At 35.4% G+C, this 14,477-nt stretch overlaps 1 non-coding gene across 1 annotated transcript; it reads right to left on the bottom strand.

The window, feature by feature from the left end:
- Positions 1-14,249: 14,249 nt before the first annotated feature.
- Positions 14,250-14,321, bottom strand: Trnah-gug (transfer RNA histidin (anticodon GUG)). The gene has a single exon. It is a non-coding gene; the product is annotated as a tRNA-His (tRNA).
- Positions 14,322-14,477: the final 156 nt, after the last annotated feature.

Raw genomic sequence — 14,477 nt, 5'->3', positions numbered from 1 at the left:
TAACAGACACCCCTTCAGACCGCGGGCAATTTTTAATTCCCCAATTCCAATGCGAATAACATTATTGAACCCCTGTCCTACGGACACCCCTCTGTTGTGGACAAAAAAAATGTCCTCTTAGTGTCCGCATTAGAGGGGTTTTACTGTATTTCTAAGCAGCGGAGGAGACAAGAACAAAAAAACATTTGGTGAAACAATCTGTTCGGAAGTTCTGTGACCATTGATGAATGATGTGCCTCTAAAACTCTATTTTGTTCACTTTTTCTGGGATATTCAGTTTAAAAACTAAAGCTATGGACAGTGAGCATGAGGAAAGGCTTCACCAAGATATCTTTACTATTGAACGCAGTTATCAAGGTCATTGGGCTGAGTTAATGTTCACCAAATCCTGCTGAACTATTGCAAGAGGTCCTTCTTGGACGTACAAAAAGCAATCGAAAATGAAACGTTTACAGCAATCAGCGAAAAGCAACTACTGCTTTCCAGAAAAATAAGCATTGTTTAATAAAACAGGTCCTATTTAATAAAATTTGTTGTGCAGGTTTTTTTTTTTTTTTTTCATTTTTTACATTATCTTTAAATCAATGTGTGTTTGCTGTGAATCTTTTTCCAGTGGGCTTTTATGTATCTTGAAAACAAGACTAGTGTAATTAGTGTGTCTTGATTATGAATTTGTTTTCCTATTGTTAATTACTGTTAAATACTTTCAGCTGTTTTTTTTTCTGTGTGTAGGTACTGGTATATATCAATTCCAGCTGTTTTTAACTGAACGTTGCATCACAGACATTGAGAGATTCCGTTTCGATGCAAGTGATTTTCAAACTTGTGAAATAATATTTTGTCATATCACTTTAGAATTTTTGAAAATTTCGAATCTGGGAGTACATGTTGAGCACAGCCAATGTATGAACACCTTTTACACGGGGTACTTGAAAATGCAGGCTACGAAAGTCTTATTTCTATGCTTTTATGAAAACTTGCGACTGAGAATGTAAATTTAGAGGCATTGAAAGATTACATACTTTTACTTACATTACACATACCTTTGACAATCAATGTTTTCATTAGATTGTTGAGAAAACTCCACAAACTTATAATTATTCTCCAAAGGAACTGCTTAACAAATGAAATTTAATACACTCTTTCTGATTGTGGTTTACAAAACCGCTCTGGCAAATGTAAAACTTGATGGTTTGCGTGCCCGACTGCGTGCCTAACTGAACAATAGGAGTTGCATTTAATGCTTTGTTAAACAATCTAATTGTACCTGATTTACGACTCAGTTCAGAGTCTTTACCATTTTGTTATGTTGTGTGATTAATTAATAAATAAATATTGCTTATTGATATTCTGAGTTCTGATTCATTTGTCTTGTTGCAGATATTTATGTTGACGTAGTAGCTATTCAAAAGAAGCAATAAATGATACTGATATAAAAGCTATGTTCACTCAACAGCAAAGTAATGTAGCGAGAAAATATTTCTATTATAATTTAAGTACATACGAAAATTTCAAAAATGTTAGTAATGTAGAGCTGAAATAATGAAATCTTTGGCATCACCATCTCACGTTACTTTATAAAGAGTTCACTATAGCTCAAAGTGTTTGGAGAACACTTTTGTATCCCCTTTTCTTTTCTTATAAATCTTCTTATAAATGCACTAAAATATTGTCATATTACCTTTAAAAATAAAGGATTTGCAAAGTAGGTAACTAGAACTAAATAAAATGTAATCCATTGGTTGTGTATAGAGTGTACGTGAAATACTTTGCTAGCGGCTCGAAGTTAAGTCTCGTCCATGACGTCACGTACTTTGGCTCTGTATTACTAGAACGCCTATAACTGGAGAGGCCGACGCATCCGCCATTTTGGAGCAAGAGTACAACAGGGAAAGCTACCTTTATTGGCAATCATTCGCCAAACGGGGAACGGGAGAGTCGGAGAGCGAAGGTGAACATTGGTGAAATTTTGGAAACAGTCTGCGTCGTTTCCAGGCTGGCATTCACTTCGCGGACTATTATTTATCCATTTCTTTTTTTTTTCTTTTTTCATCTGCTGGAAATCTGAAAAGCTGAAACCCTTTTTTGGAGCTGTTTACACAATTAACAGCCGAACAACCACCCATTTGACTCCATTTAACACATGCTAAAGAAATGTAAACATCAGCAGCAATGCTATCGCTACGAAGTACTGGATCAAGTTTGCTCCAAAATGGCGGATGCGTCGGCTCCTTCACTCTAAGGGCCTTATGTATTACGCCGATTGAAGAGGAGAAAGGAGTTGACAGCGTATGAAGGGCAAAAGAAAACTCGAATTGAAAAAATTCGTATTGTGATTAGTCTAAGACCAGCTTGTTTTTTCGATTGTCAATAATATTACGTTATTCTGACACCAACCACCTACAAACTACGAGAGTCATTTCGTTTGTTATCTTCTTTTCTTTTAATTTGTTATAATTATTAAAATAAAAAACATTCCTCTGGGCAAAGCGGGTTTAGGATTTAATCATATATATTCATTTATAATTTCTTGACTCAACGTTCTATCAACATTCTTATGGAAACGTTATAAAAAGAACTAGTTAAGCGACTGTATTGTGTATTTAAAATTATATAAGAATAACGGTTAGATCATGCAGCATAAACAGTCATCATCTGCAATTTTTTATGTTACAAATATCATCTACTGTGCAGTATATGGTCTTCGGTACAACGATAGTGCATTTGTTTTTCTTACTACATAATGTACGTACCGTAGTGGTTTATTTTAAGTCTTCCTTTCCCATTGATCATTGATTTTGTGCATTGTAGCAGTTTTTTTTTTTTTTTTTTTGTTAAAACTATTTTTTTAAAAAATACAAATAAAAACTCAATTTTTTAATGTAAGAAACAGTAAAGTATAGTTAAGAAATGGTTTTCAACAGTTTGAGGTGGTGTTTGCAAGTGTCTTTAATTATATGGGTATGTTTATAAAAGTTTTTACACATACCCTTTTCCACAACGCGAAATTTCGACTTACGCGAGGGGTCTTGGAACGCATCCCTCGCGTAAGTCGGGACTCGACTGTACTGTGGAAGTCGGACTTCACACCAAATGAGGGTTCAGTTGGAAAAGTGAAGCAGCCTCCCCGAATTGCCAGCCTGGCTGGCACAAAACAACAACAACAAAAGCTGTAAATAAAGCACTAAAGTACGGTTGTGTTCTCCATCCTTTTCCGGCCATGGGCGAATCCAGGGAGGGGGCCGTGGCCCCCTCCGAGAAAATTTCAAGAAGTTAAAATCCCCTTTTTTTTGAGCAAAAATGCAAAAAATGTCTCTTATAATGCATACAAAGTCTAACAATAAGGAAAGCAATGAGAGAGGGCCATGGCCACCCTGAAAAAAATTTCAAAAATAGTTTAAAAATTTTTTTAGAACTAATTATAAAAAAAAATCCTTATTATTCCTCGAGGTCTAACAAGAGTATAAAAACAACGCTGGTTAGTCATAAAACCACGGAAGTTTCAAGTATAGTTTTTTAAACCCTCTTTCCTAGCTTAAATTGAAAAAAAAAAAAAAAAAAAACCTTCCTCGTAATTCGTGTGAAGGCTAACAAGAATAGAAACAATGCCAGAGGGATGGCATGGCCATCCCTCTGGCCCACGAAAATTTCAAAAATATCAAGTTTATACCAAATACTTGGGTTTGTTTAGCATAACGGTCTCGTCTTAGATGTGTTTACTTCCCCCATGGGGGAAAGAAAAGGAATGTGTGTTAGTAAGTGTGCGATAAAAAATTATACATTTAATGATCGCGCACTAAGTTAAAGTTAGATTTAAGTTTTAACCTGACTTTAATCAGTGCTATATTATTCTTCATTCCCTTTTTAATATAGGATCCTCCAAACCACTCTTTAAAAAAAAAAAGAAAAACTTGTAAAAGTTTCCAGGGGAGGGTCCCCCATCTCTCATTTTCTTCAACATCGTTCAAGATCGGCCTAAATTTTGTTTTAAGCGCTTGAGTTTCTAAATGTTTCTGGGGGGAACTCCTCCCTCCCTAACATCATTGAAAGTCTTAAAGAATTCCGTTTCTGGAGTTTCAATTTCTAAAAATTGCTGCTCCTCTAGAGGTTGAATATCTTCAACCTCTAACCGAACCAAAGATAGTCTAGAATGCGTCTTTAAGTCTATAAACTTGTAAAATTTCCTGGGATTAGCCTTTTAATCTCTAATTCCCTTAACATCACCAAAAATCGTCTAAAACAGCCTTTTTAGAGCTACAATTACGGAGGGGGTACTCCAAACTTCTTCTCCCCTAACCAAAGATTATTAGAATGCATCTCTAAGACTGCAAGTTAGAAAAATTTCTCGGTGTGGGACCTCGACTTTCTCCTCCAAGTATCATTACGAAACGATCGTATTCAATTGCGTTTTCGGCTCTACAATGGCAAAAAAAAAAAAAAAAAAAAAAAAAAAAAAATCGCCGGTGAAACCCCGAACCTCCTTTGGGATAATGTTTGCATTTTTAAGGTTTCAATTTCGAAAAATGGGCGGGGGGGGGGGGGGGGGTTGCACCCGAGCCTTTAATGTTATGAAAGATAGTTAAAATGCATATCTAAGATTACAAATTAGAAAAATTTCCTCAGATGGGCCCTCAAATGTCTCCTCCCTTTAACATGAAAGATCGTCTAAAACTGCATTCTTAGAGCTACTATTTCGAAAAATAGACAGGGGAGCACCAACGGACCTATTCTCCCTAACATTACCACATTTCGTCTGAAATACGTTTTTAAGACTTCAAATTCGAAAATTTTCCGGGGGAGAAACCCCCGGACCCCCTTTACTTCGGAATTAATATTATGCTTGCGGTTGGTTCATATCGGTTTCCTCTTAAATTAGAAGTCCTATACAGTCGCCTCAGAAACACAGTAGTGACTACAGGAACACCACTTTGCTGCTCTGATATATGCAAACGTTTGTTAAGAAAAAAAAGAAAGTTATTGGGAAAGTTACATCTTTTTTGTACTTGCGTCGCCTAGTGAAAATTCCTTAAAAAATGCTCTAGTTAAAGATGGGCTATATTGATATTTGAAAAATTCAAAAATTTGCCAAAGCGTCGCATTTTTCCAAATGGCCCCCTCCGAGAATTCTGTCTGGATCCGCCCCTGTTTCCGGCAACCTTAAGCAGGGTTGCCAGATGCTAAAAAGCGCCCAGAAATGAATAATTTATCCTCATCGACTAGACAAAGATTATTATCTTTACTAATAATAAAGCTGAAAGTCTCTCTGTCCGGAGGATGTCTGGATCTCTGTGACGCGCATAGCGTTCGGCCGATTTTCATGAAATTTGGCACAAAGTTAGTTTGTAGCATGGGGGTGTGCACCTCGAAGCCATGTTTCGAAAATTCGATGCGGTTCTTTTTCTATTCCAATTTTAAGAAAAAAAATATCATTAGATGGACGAGTAAATTACGAAATTATCATAACGTGGAACCGTAACATGGGCACAAGCCAATTGGCGAGATACGAAATTATCATAACGTGGAACCGTAACATGGGTACAATCCAGTTGGCGAGAAAATTCACCATACATTATTTGTAAATATACAGGCGAACCAAAATATCTTTTAATTTTCTATTCCGGGCAAAGCCGTGCGGGTACCACTAGTTTTCATATATAAAGAGTATAAGCTGTTAACGAAACGCTTAAGTGAAAGTTGCTTACTAATTGCGCGTGAACTAATCAGGGTTGCGAGTACATAAATGCAATGGCGAATCACCGAATAGGCGCATGAGGCGCTAGCTGGGTCCTCCAGCAAAGCAAGGGGCCTCGGAGCCACGTCACTTCCTCAAAGATGGAAAGTCAAAATTTTGAGTGGAAAATACTCAAAACTCCTGGAAATTGACAGTTAGTCATGGATTTTAGGCGCGGGTTGATTGCTCCCTATAGGGCCCCCTGCGTCTAAAGGGGTCCCAGGCTTCAGCTGTCTTCGTTTGAATTTTTCTGGGACAAAAACTTTCTTTTGAGAATTCGCCATGGAAAGTCAAAATTTTGAGTGGAAAATGCTCAAAAGTGCTGTAAATTGACAGTTTGTCACGGATTTTAGGCACGGGCTGGTTGCTCCCAATAGGGCCCCCTGCGTCCAAAGCGCCCCCAGGCTTCAGTTGTCTTTGTTTGGATTTTTCTGGTAGAAAAAACTTTTTTTTCTTTTTTTTTTGTCTATATGCCTTGGAAAATCATAATTTTGAGTGGAAAATGCTGAAAACTCCTGGAAATTGACAGTTAGTCATGGATTTTAGGTGCGGGCTGATTGCTCCCAATAATTCCCCCCTGCATCTAAAGGGGCCCCAGGCTTCTGGTGGTTTTGTTTGAATTTTTCCAGAAGAGAAATTTTGGACAATTTTTTTTTTTTTTTTTTTTTGTATGTGTATAAGGTTTAAAGTTTCAAAATATATATTTTTTTCTTTCCTCCGGAAAACTTCATCTTGCATATTTCGCACTCTACCGTAACTGAGCACTTTTTCTGAGATCGGAGAATTCCAGCTTCTTTCTTCAAGGTCGTATTTTGTCCCTGAGAAAGTGGGGTGTTAGATAAGAAGTAACAAAAGGAAAGGCATTTTTATGGCACTAAGACAGGGGGGTTGGGTTGATCTTGAAAAATCGCCGCGAGAACTGTTCTGTCCGGTACATTTCAATCCAATTCAGTAGTTCAGTCAGTGAGTGTTGTCTTCTTGTAACAGTGTTCAGAATCTTGCTAGTTTAATGAAAGAAAAAAGCATTTACAAAAGTAAAACAGCCCTGGGATTTTGGTGAGCAATCACACTTTTTTTTCTCCAATGCGTTTTCCTTTTTTTTCATAAGTTTAAAAACGAAATTGTTTCAAAAGAGTCGGGAAAAGTTCTTTTTGAGGCAATGCTCCTACGCAACATTCTTTTTACGATGCTGAATTTTTGCTGCTGCCGAGCAGGGCTGCGGAGTCGGAAGGAAAATGGTTGACTCCGACTCCAAGATTTTGAAACATCAGACTCCGACTGCGGCTTTTTTATTTTTGTAAATTTATTTTTTCAAATCCCCCCTTATGGGAAGGGGGGAAAACTCCTAAATAGAGATTCAAATATTAAAATTCCTTTTTATGAAATTTTCGCGTTGTATTTTATTGTAAACCTAAGATGCATACAACGTTAGAAATTCAATATGAAAATCAAATTATCCGATAGGTGCGATTTCTAAAGTAAGATTACTAAAAAGTCCCATTTTTTTAAAAAATGAAAAAGATTAATTTGCTCCCCTTTAATGTTTAACAGATGCTGATCAAATCATGTGCTTTCAATTTTTGAAAGCACTGAGAAGAGTGAGAGAAAGAGTTCTGAAAGAAAAAAAAAAATTTTTTTTGCTAAGTCAAAAACTTTTCTTGAGAGGTGGCGCCCCTCCCCCTCCCTCCCGGGTGGCACTCATCTGGTGGGTGACACCTCAACTTAATTTCAGAGTTTATAAAAATTGAGATTCTTTAATTCTGAAAAAAATCCCTAATAATAAATCTTAAATTTCGTCTTAAAAATGTCAACAAAAATATTGCACTATATTACGGAGAGAGGTCGTGTACATGTACTGGAGCAAATTTTACACAAAATGCGGCGGTATACAGCTTTGTACGAATAGCTTTAACTATACCTACATTTCTTGGCTCAATTTTTAATTTTAATTTTTTAATTGACGGCTTCAAAATTAACCTTAATATGAAGATTTTAGGATTAATTATAATTATTGAGTGTTGTAAGCAATAAATCATATAATAATTTTATTTTGTACTTTTCAGTGTTAACCAAGCATTCTTAGATAAAATTTTTAGAATTAAAAAAACATTTAGGGGAGAGTGTTGTACCTTGGGGCACTGCTAATTTCTAAGAATCTATTTTTAGCAGCCATGTTTTTATAATCTCTATTAGTAACCTTTCACCCTAAATGGTGCCATAGTAAAAATCAGCATCAAATGAGAAAAATTTACGATTTTGTGAGAATTTCATGACTCAAAAGTAAATATTTTCTTCCTTTTCATTTCATTTTCCGTCTTTGTATGTATTTGTAAATTTAGTCAACTGAATTTTATTCTGTTATAAAAGAGAAGTACTTTCATTATTTTCTCATAAGCAAATTATTTATAGTGCTTCTAGATTGACCATCATTTTGGTTTTCATTAAACCACGTGGTGATTGTACCTTGGGAAAGCCAAACATTTTGTACCTTAGGACACGTTCCAAGGTACAACATATGCATGGTTCTTAATAATTAAGATATGTTTAGGAACATGGAACGATGTTCTAATCTTATATGTAGTCTTTTAAACAACTTTTTCTTTTCTGGTGCAAAATTGGTTCAAGTATAATAAGGCTGTTTCCTGAATCATGAAGACTTTCCCATAGAACAACAGGATGTGTCCTAAAGGTACAATAGGATGTTGAACCTTGGGGAAGCTTGGAGCTTATACTTTAAATGGCTGGCAACATTTTATTTTCAAATTGTCTGAATAAAAAAATATATATTCTATAGAAGTATGTTGGGCTATTTTAATGTGACTTTCAGATTTTAAATTTGATTCAAATAATTGACGTTAAAAATTAAAGTATGAAAAGTGTTCCAAGGTACAACATTATCCCCTATATTTTATCGGATCTTTTGTATTTGTGCTTTCGTACCAACACTCTTTTGAATTTACCAAGCACCCTGAGAAGTTTCTCGACTTGCTCAAGCGATACATGCATTCCTTTTACTATTTTATAACAGAGATTGAGGTAAAAAAATATATTATTTTTATTTCAAAGTGATTATTTAGAAAATGTTAGGCAACAAAATTGTTTGCTGACAGTTGCTATCAGTTAAATTAAGTTTGAAAATAAGCAAACTAGGAGACAGCGTAGGTAGCTGTTACAGAAAATTCGATAAGCAATCAAGCCAGCTGGTTGCCACAATGAGTTATTTTCTTATTAGTAGGTATTTATACATGTAATCAAATTAATTGGTAGTTAATTTTTCAAAAAATGCAAGGAGAGTGAGAGTCAGGGAAAATTAAAGAAAAAAAAATGAAACCCGGAGGCGGAGTCGACATGTTTTCGAACGACTCCGACTCCTTTACCCTAAAATGAGCCCGACTCCGACTCCACAGCCCTGCCGCCGAGTTATGATTATTCCACAGCTGTCTTTTTTTGTTTGCAAGTTTTCCGTTAAAAAAAAAATGCTTTCTTGCGCACAAAAGTAAATTTTTATAGTTTGTTTTCAACTGTCGCGTAGGGTGTTTAAGTAGTTATATCATATTAAACCAAGATTTGTGTTCCTTGAATAGAAGACATGATTTTTCCTAACAGAAGTTTCTGATATTCGCTGATGTTTTTTTCCCACGTTTCTGAGTTAACGTAATGGTGTTGTTTCGGTCAAGTTGATACATTGCGTTTAGTTGAAACCAAATTATACTTAGGCTCACAAATTTTAATGGTTATTTTCTTTTTCAAGAAAGGCATAGAAATGACCCCCCCCCATACACACACACACACACACACACACAAAAAAAAAAAAAAGAGCATCCAGGATTCGCATTTGAATTTCGACTTCTTGAATTCAAATTACGCTTTTTACAATCATGAATTGCGATAAGTACCTACACGTTGGGTTTCTTGTTTCTACAAATGGAAGAGAATGGAAATGGTCAAGAACGTTACACCCGTCATACTATGACTTTGGATTTTCTTGAATTGGTAATACACATTAGCGGAGTACACGGGGAGGGGGGGGGAGAAGGGACACTTGTTGACCCGGGCCCAAATAGTAGGGGTAAATAATATGGAGGGGGCCCGTAAAAGTTTTATTTGTGATGGGTCCCAAAATTTCTGTACATCCTCCTGGTAATACGAGAAATATCCACAAAAAAGAAATGGTGATTCGGATGCGGTAATACAGATGAAGAATTAATAGCCCATATCGACCCAGTAGGTACACTTATAATGAAGATTATTTGCAGCGTATAAGTTATGTATTTTTATTTCTTATCAATCTCAAAAGATGGGAATTAGTAATCTTTAAATTTTGTATTTAGATGAATTTTTGCTGTTTAATTTTATCTAGATATGTTTTTTGCTTTGAAAAACTTAATTTTAAGCAATTAAATGCCAAGTCTGCTTGAGCTAAGCCTCAGACAGGGCGGTATTTTCAGCATTTCGTTTGGGGGGTCGATTTTCTTGAACAGGATTTTCCTCAGTATGGTATAAAATACATATTGGTTAACAGGAAGTGATAATAAAATGGTTTTAATGTTAAGAATAATAAGGCAATTTTGATGTTGAGAGCGAGACACAAAAGTCATCTTTCAAATGACTGACCTGATTGAAACAGTCAAAAAACAATGGAAGTAAGAAAGTTATGTTAAAAAACACATTTCCTATAGATTCTTTCTTTAAAATAACCAAGAAAACTTCTTAAATTGAGCTAGTATTTATTTTGCGTCATTAAAAAGTATAGTCGCACAAAATTCACAAAAAAGTTCTTCTTTCCTCATGCTATAAATTTTACTTATAAGTGTAATATTTTCTTTTTTGTTTTCTGTAACCGATCTACGTAATATTAAACTTAAGACCAATGATAAATGTATCTCATCAAATCCTGTCTCAATTTCTTGAGAAACTGAATTGATCATTTTGTTCGAAAATTACTAAGTTTCAATTGTCAATCCAAGAATTATGATTAACGGATTGAAAGTTTTGTGATAGAGTGTAGCATTGTTCAAAAAACGCTCCGCAGTATAAGTACAGTAAACGAAAATTCAAACAAAGTCATACCTATCAAAATGACATCAGATTTCCTATCATTGAAAAGGTCGCTTTCCAGTAATTCGTCCAGGGGACTTTTATAAGATTTAACTCTTGAATACCATCATGTGTCACTCAGAAATTGTCAAGTAAAGAGAATCAAGATATATTTGTAGACGTATAAGTATTTTTTGATATAGGATGTTTTTCAGAAAAAGCATAGCTTTACAAAGAGTTTCTAAGAAAGCATATAATACATCGAGTTACTAAAATGTGTTTCTAGTACAAGGAGTCAATGAATACTTACTAGCTAAACATTAAAATGTAACATGAGCATTAAAATTTATGTAAAATGACATGGAGTTTACGCGTAAAAATTGCGCAGTCTCAACACTGTACCGGTATCTCATACAAGATGCCCGATCATAACATAGACTAGCATTTTTGACATATTTAACCCATATGAAAAGACTACTTCTTTAGTTAAGGAAAATAATTATTCTAAATCAGTTTTTTCTGTTCTGAAAAAGCAGGCAAATGATTTTATAAGTTATCTTAAATGAATTGACCATTTTTTATTATTCTGAGTGAAAAATTTGGGAGTGCAACCGCCCCTCTCACCCCCTCCCTATTTGCCGCCCCTGGCTTCAGACGATTTGTAACTATAACTACGAAAATTTTGCTTTCTAAATAAATAATAAAAACAGCCATCGCCATGGTAATCTGAAAAATCAGAGCAACATCAACTTTGGTCAAGTAAATAATCAATAAGCAATTCGTGATTGCTCAAAAAAAAAAAAAAAAAAAAAAACAAATATATTAATTTGAATTTTTGGCATCTTGAATTCAAATTATGTTTTTCGCAATCACGAGCGTGTATGTTTGTGTAGGCGCATGTGTGTGGGTGCGTGTGTGTGTGTGTATGTATGCATGTGTGTGCGTGTTGTGTCTGCAGTGCTGTGTGTGTAGGCGTTCGTGTGTGTGTATGTAGACATATGTGTTTGTGTCTGTGTGCAGGCATGAGTGTGCGTATTGTGTATGTAGACATATGTGTTTGTGTGCAGGCATGAGTGTGTGTATGTGTGTAGGAGTGTGTGTTTGTGTCTGTGCGCAGGCATGAGTGTGTAGGCGTGTGTGTGTATGTATGTGTGTGTAGGACATGGACGCAACCTGGAGACGGTTTTCGCAAGAGGATCAGCATCGTGAGGCCGGTCGACGCGACGGTGGTGCTGGCACAGGGTGCTGACGGGAAAATAAAATCAGCGTAGCGCAAAAAACAGTCAAATGAGAACAATAAGCAATCGTGATTGCTCAAAAAAAAAAAAAACCCCTCAAATGAATGAAATTACTCCAGAATTATTTAAAAAAGCGTAATTCGGAGAAGATAGCCATACTTTATTTACATTAACTAAATCAAATTTACTTTTAGCATCTCACTCGAAAAAAATATTTTGTGAGAATCTTCTTTCAAAACAACCCTTAAAAACTTCATTTCGCTTATTGCTTCAGCGCAACAGTTTATTCTTTTGTGTATCTACTTGACTCACGTTGAGTATAGTTAATAAATTTCGAGAAGAAATTTAAGATATTATTGTTGCGAATACATTATCTCTGCAAAGGTTTGAAATCATTATTTAATAGGAAAATAGTGCTTGCATCCGATGAAATTTTGATTTGGTACGTAACCCTCGTAACGAAAAATATAAAATAACAAATATAACAAAAATCAAAATGTAAAATGTGTCTAAACTATAACCTGTCTAGCCTATTAAGTTATCCTTTAAGTATGGATTTCATTATACTGTACAATTTTCAAGAAAGAAACAAAAGCAAATCTCTCACGAAGGTTTTCATCAGATTTTAAATATCCCGTAAAGTTTGTCTACTGTTGTATTTTTGAAACTATACAGTTTCGAAAATTGTTGAGGGGGTGGAGGAGGAATTGATCTCTATCTATTGTTTTGAAAAAAAATCGATTAAAGGCAGTCCTTGAGCTCCATCCCTTACCCTAACGTCAATAAATATAACCTATAATCGTGTTTTTAGGACTTCAATTTCAACAACTTTCCGCTGAGACCCCTGCACCCAGGACCGGATCTATAAATTTCGGACCCCCTACAACAAAATTTGTAGGGCCTCAGAGGCCAGCAGTGTACATTTGTAACGTTAATAAGTCTTAGAGTGCTAGATTTTTTTCAGTTTTTTCTTCAATTTCTTGGGCCGTAAAAAGACCAGGTGCACCCCCGCACTACGGGGTCTGCGAGTGAGCAGATCCGGACCTGCCTGCAGCTGCACCTTTGTGCCTCCTAACATCATCAAAGAAAGTCTAAAACTGCGTTTTTAAAACTACGAGTTTAAAATTTTTCCCGGGGGAGAACCCCCGGACCCCCCTCTCTCCTTATTTTTCCTATCCAATTAAAGGTTCTCTTTCTCCTCTCTCTTTTTTTCTGGCCAAATGAAAAAACCTCCCGCCCCTAAGATTTTTTTTCTCTCTGGTTGCGCCACTGAATGATGCGCATTGAAAAACAGGGGAAAGCTGGGATTTTGCTAGATGGTCTGAAATCGGGGTTCGTTGTTTTTCCTTTTTAAATAAGAATAATTCCCCCCCCCCCAAGCTTGTTGATTCAAAAAAATATGATTTTTTGCATTGTAAATATAGGAGAAACCATATCACTTTCGTTGTGTCAATTAAAGGGGGCCTCCGGATAGGTTGCGCCTGGGGCCCCAAAATCACATGATCCGCCACTGCATAAATGGTGCCAAAAAATGAGTAATTTACCCTCATCGAGTTTCCAAAAATTTTGTCATAAATGAAGAGTAAAATCTGAAGAAAACGATTAAATAAGGTTGCCTACCTATTGCGCTTGAAGTAATCAGGGTAGCCAGGGACGAAAAGTTGCCCAAAAATGAGTAATTTACCTTCATCGAGTTTCCACATAAGTAATATAAAAAATAAAAAAAAAATGTAGGCCAAAATATTACAAAGCCGATTGTATAGGGTTGCCCAAGCAACAGTGGTCCAATCATAGTTGTTGCTATTCCTCTGTGGTTCCTTCCGACGCCCGCGCCAAACGAGGCGCCAGGACCCGGTGCGTTGCCAAACCGCTAATTATTATTTTTTTAAATTCTATAATTAATAATAAATATTAATAATATTAGATTAATATTAAAATTATTAATATTTATAGATAATATTAGATTAATGTTAGAATTATTAATATTTAGAGATAATATTAGATTAATATTAGAATTATTAATATATAGATAGTATTAGATAAATAAAATAATTACATCTTCTGTAATTATTTTAATTTTTTTTAATTAATTAAAATTTATTAAACTGTTCAATTTTAACTATAAAAATAACTCATTTAAGTCCACTTTAAATAATAATTTCCATCTCTTGTACGTAATATTTTTTTTTCTTTTTGATTGAAATAGTAAACCTTTTTCCCCTCCCCCTGAGGGGGGCAAAATGTGCCGTGACCAGGATTCGAACCTGGGTTATTGCGGCCACAACGCAATGTACTAACCACTATACGATCACGGCGACGATAGTCGGTAGCTTACTTTTGAACAGAACAGAAATCAAATGTTGTTCTAATTTTGTTAGCAGGAAGCAATGAACCGTAAAAGACGCATGTATTTTATAGTTTCTTACACTCATTAATAGATGGCAGCACTAATAATCATTCAGACCGAGTAG

Source organism: Uloborus diversus, unplaced genomic scaffold, assembly GCF_026930045.1.
Source record: "Uloborus diversus isolate 005 unplaced genomic scaffold, Udiv.v.3.1 scaffold_1151, whole genome shotgun sequence".
Taxonomy (NCBI): domain Eukaryota; kingdom Metazoa; phylum Arthropoda; class Arachnida; order Araneae; family Uloboridae; genus Uloborus; species Uloborus diversus.
The sequence above is the reverse complement of the archived record's forward strand: the minus strand, read 5'-3'. Positions and strand labels throughout refer to the sequence as shown.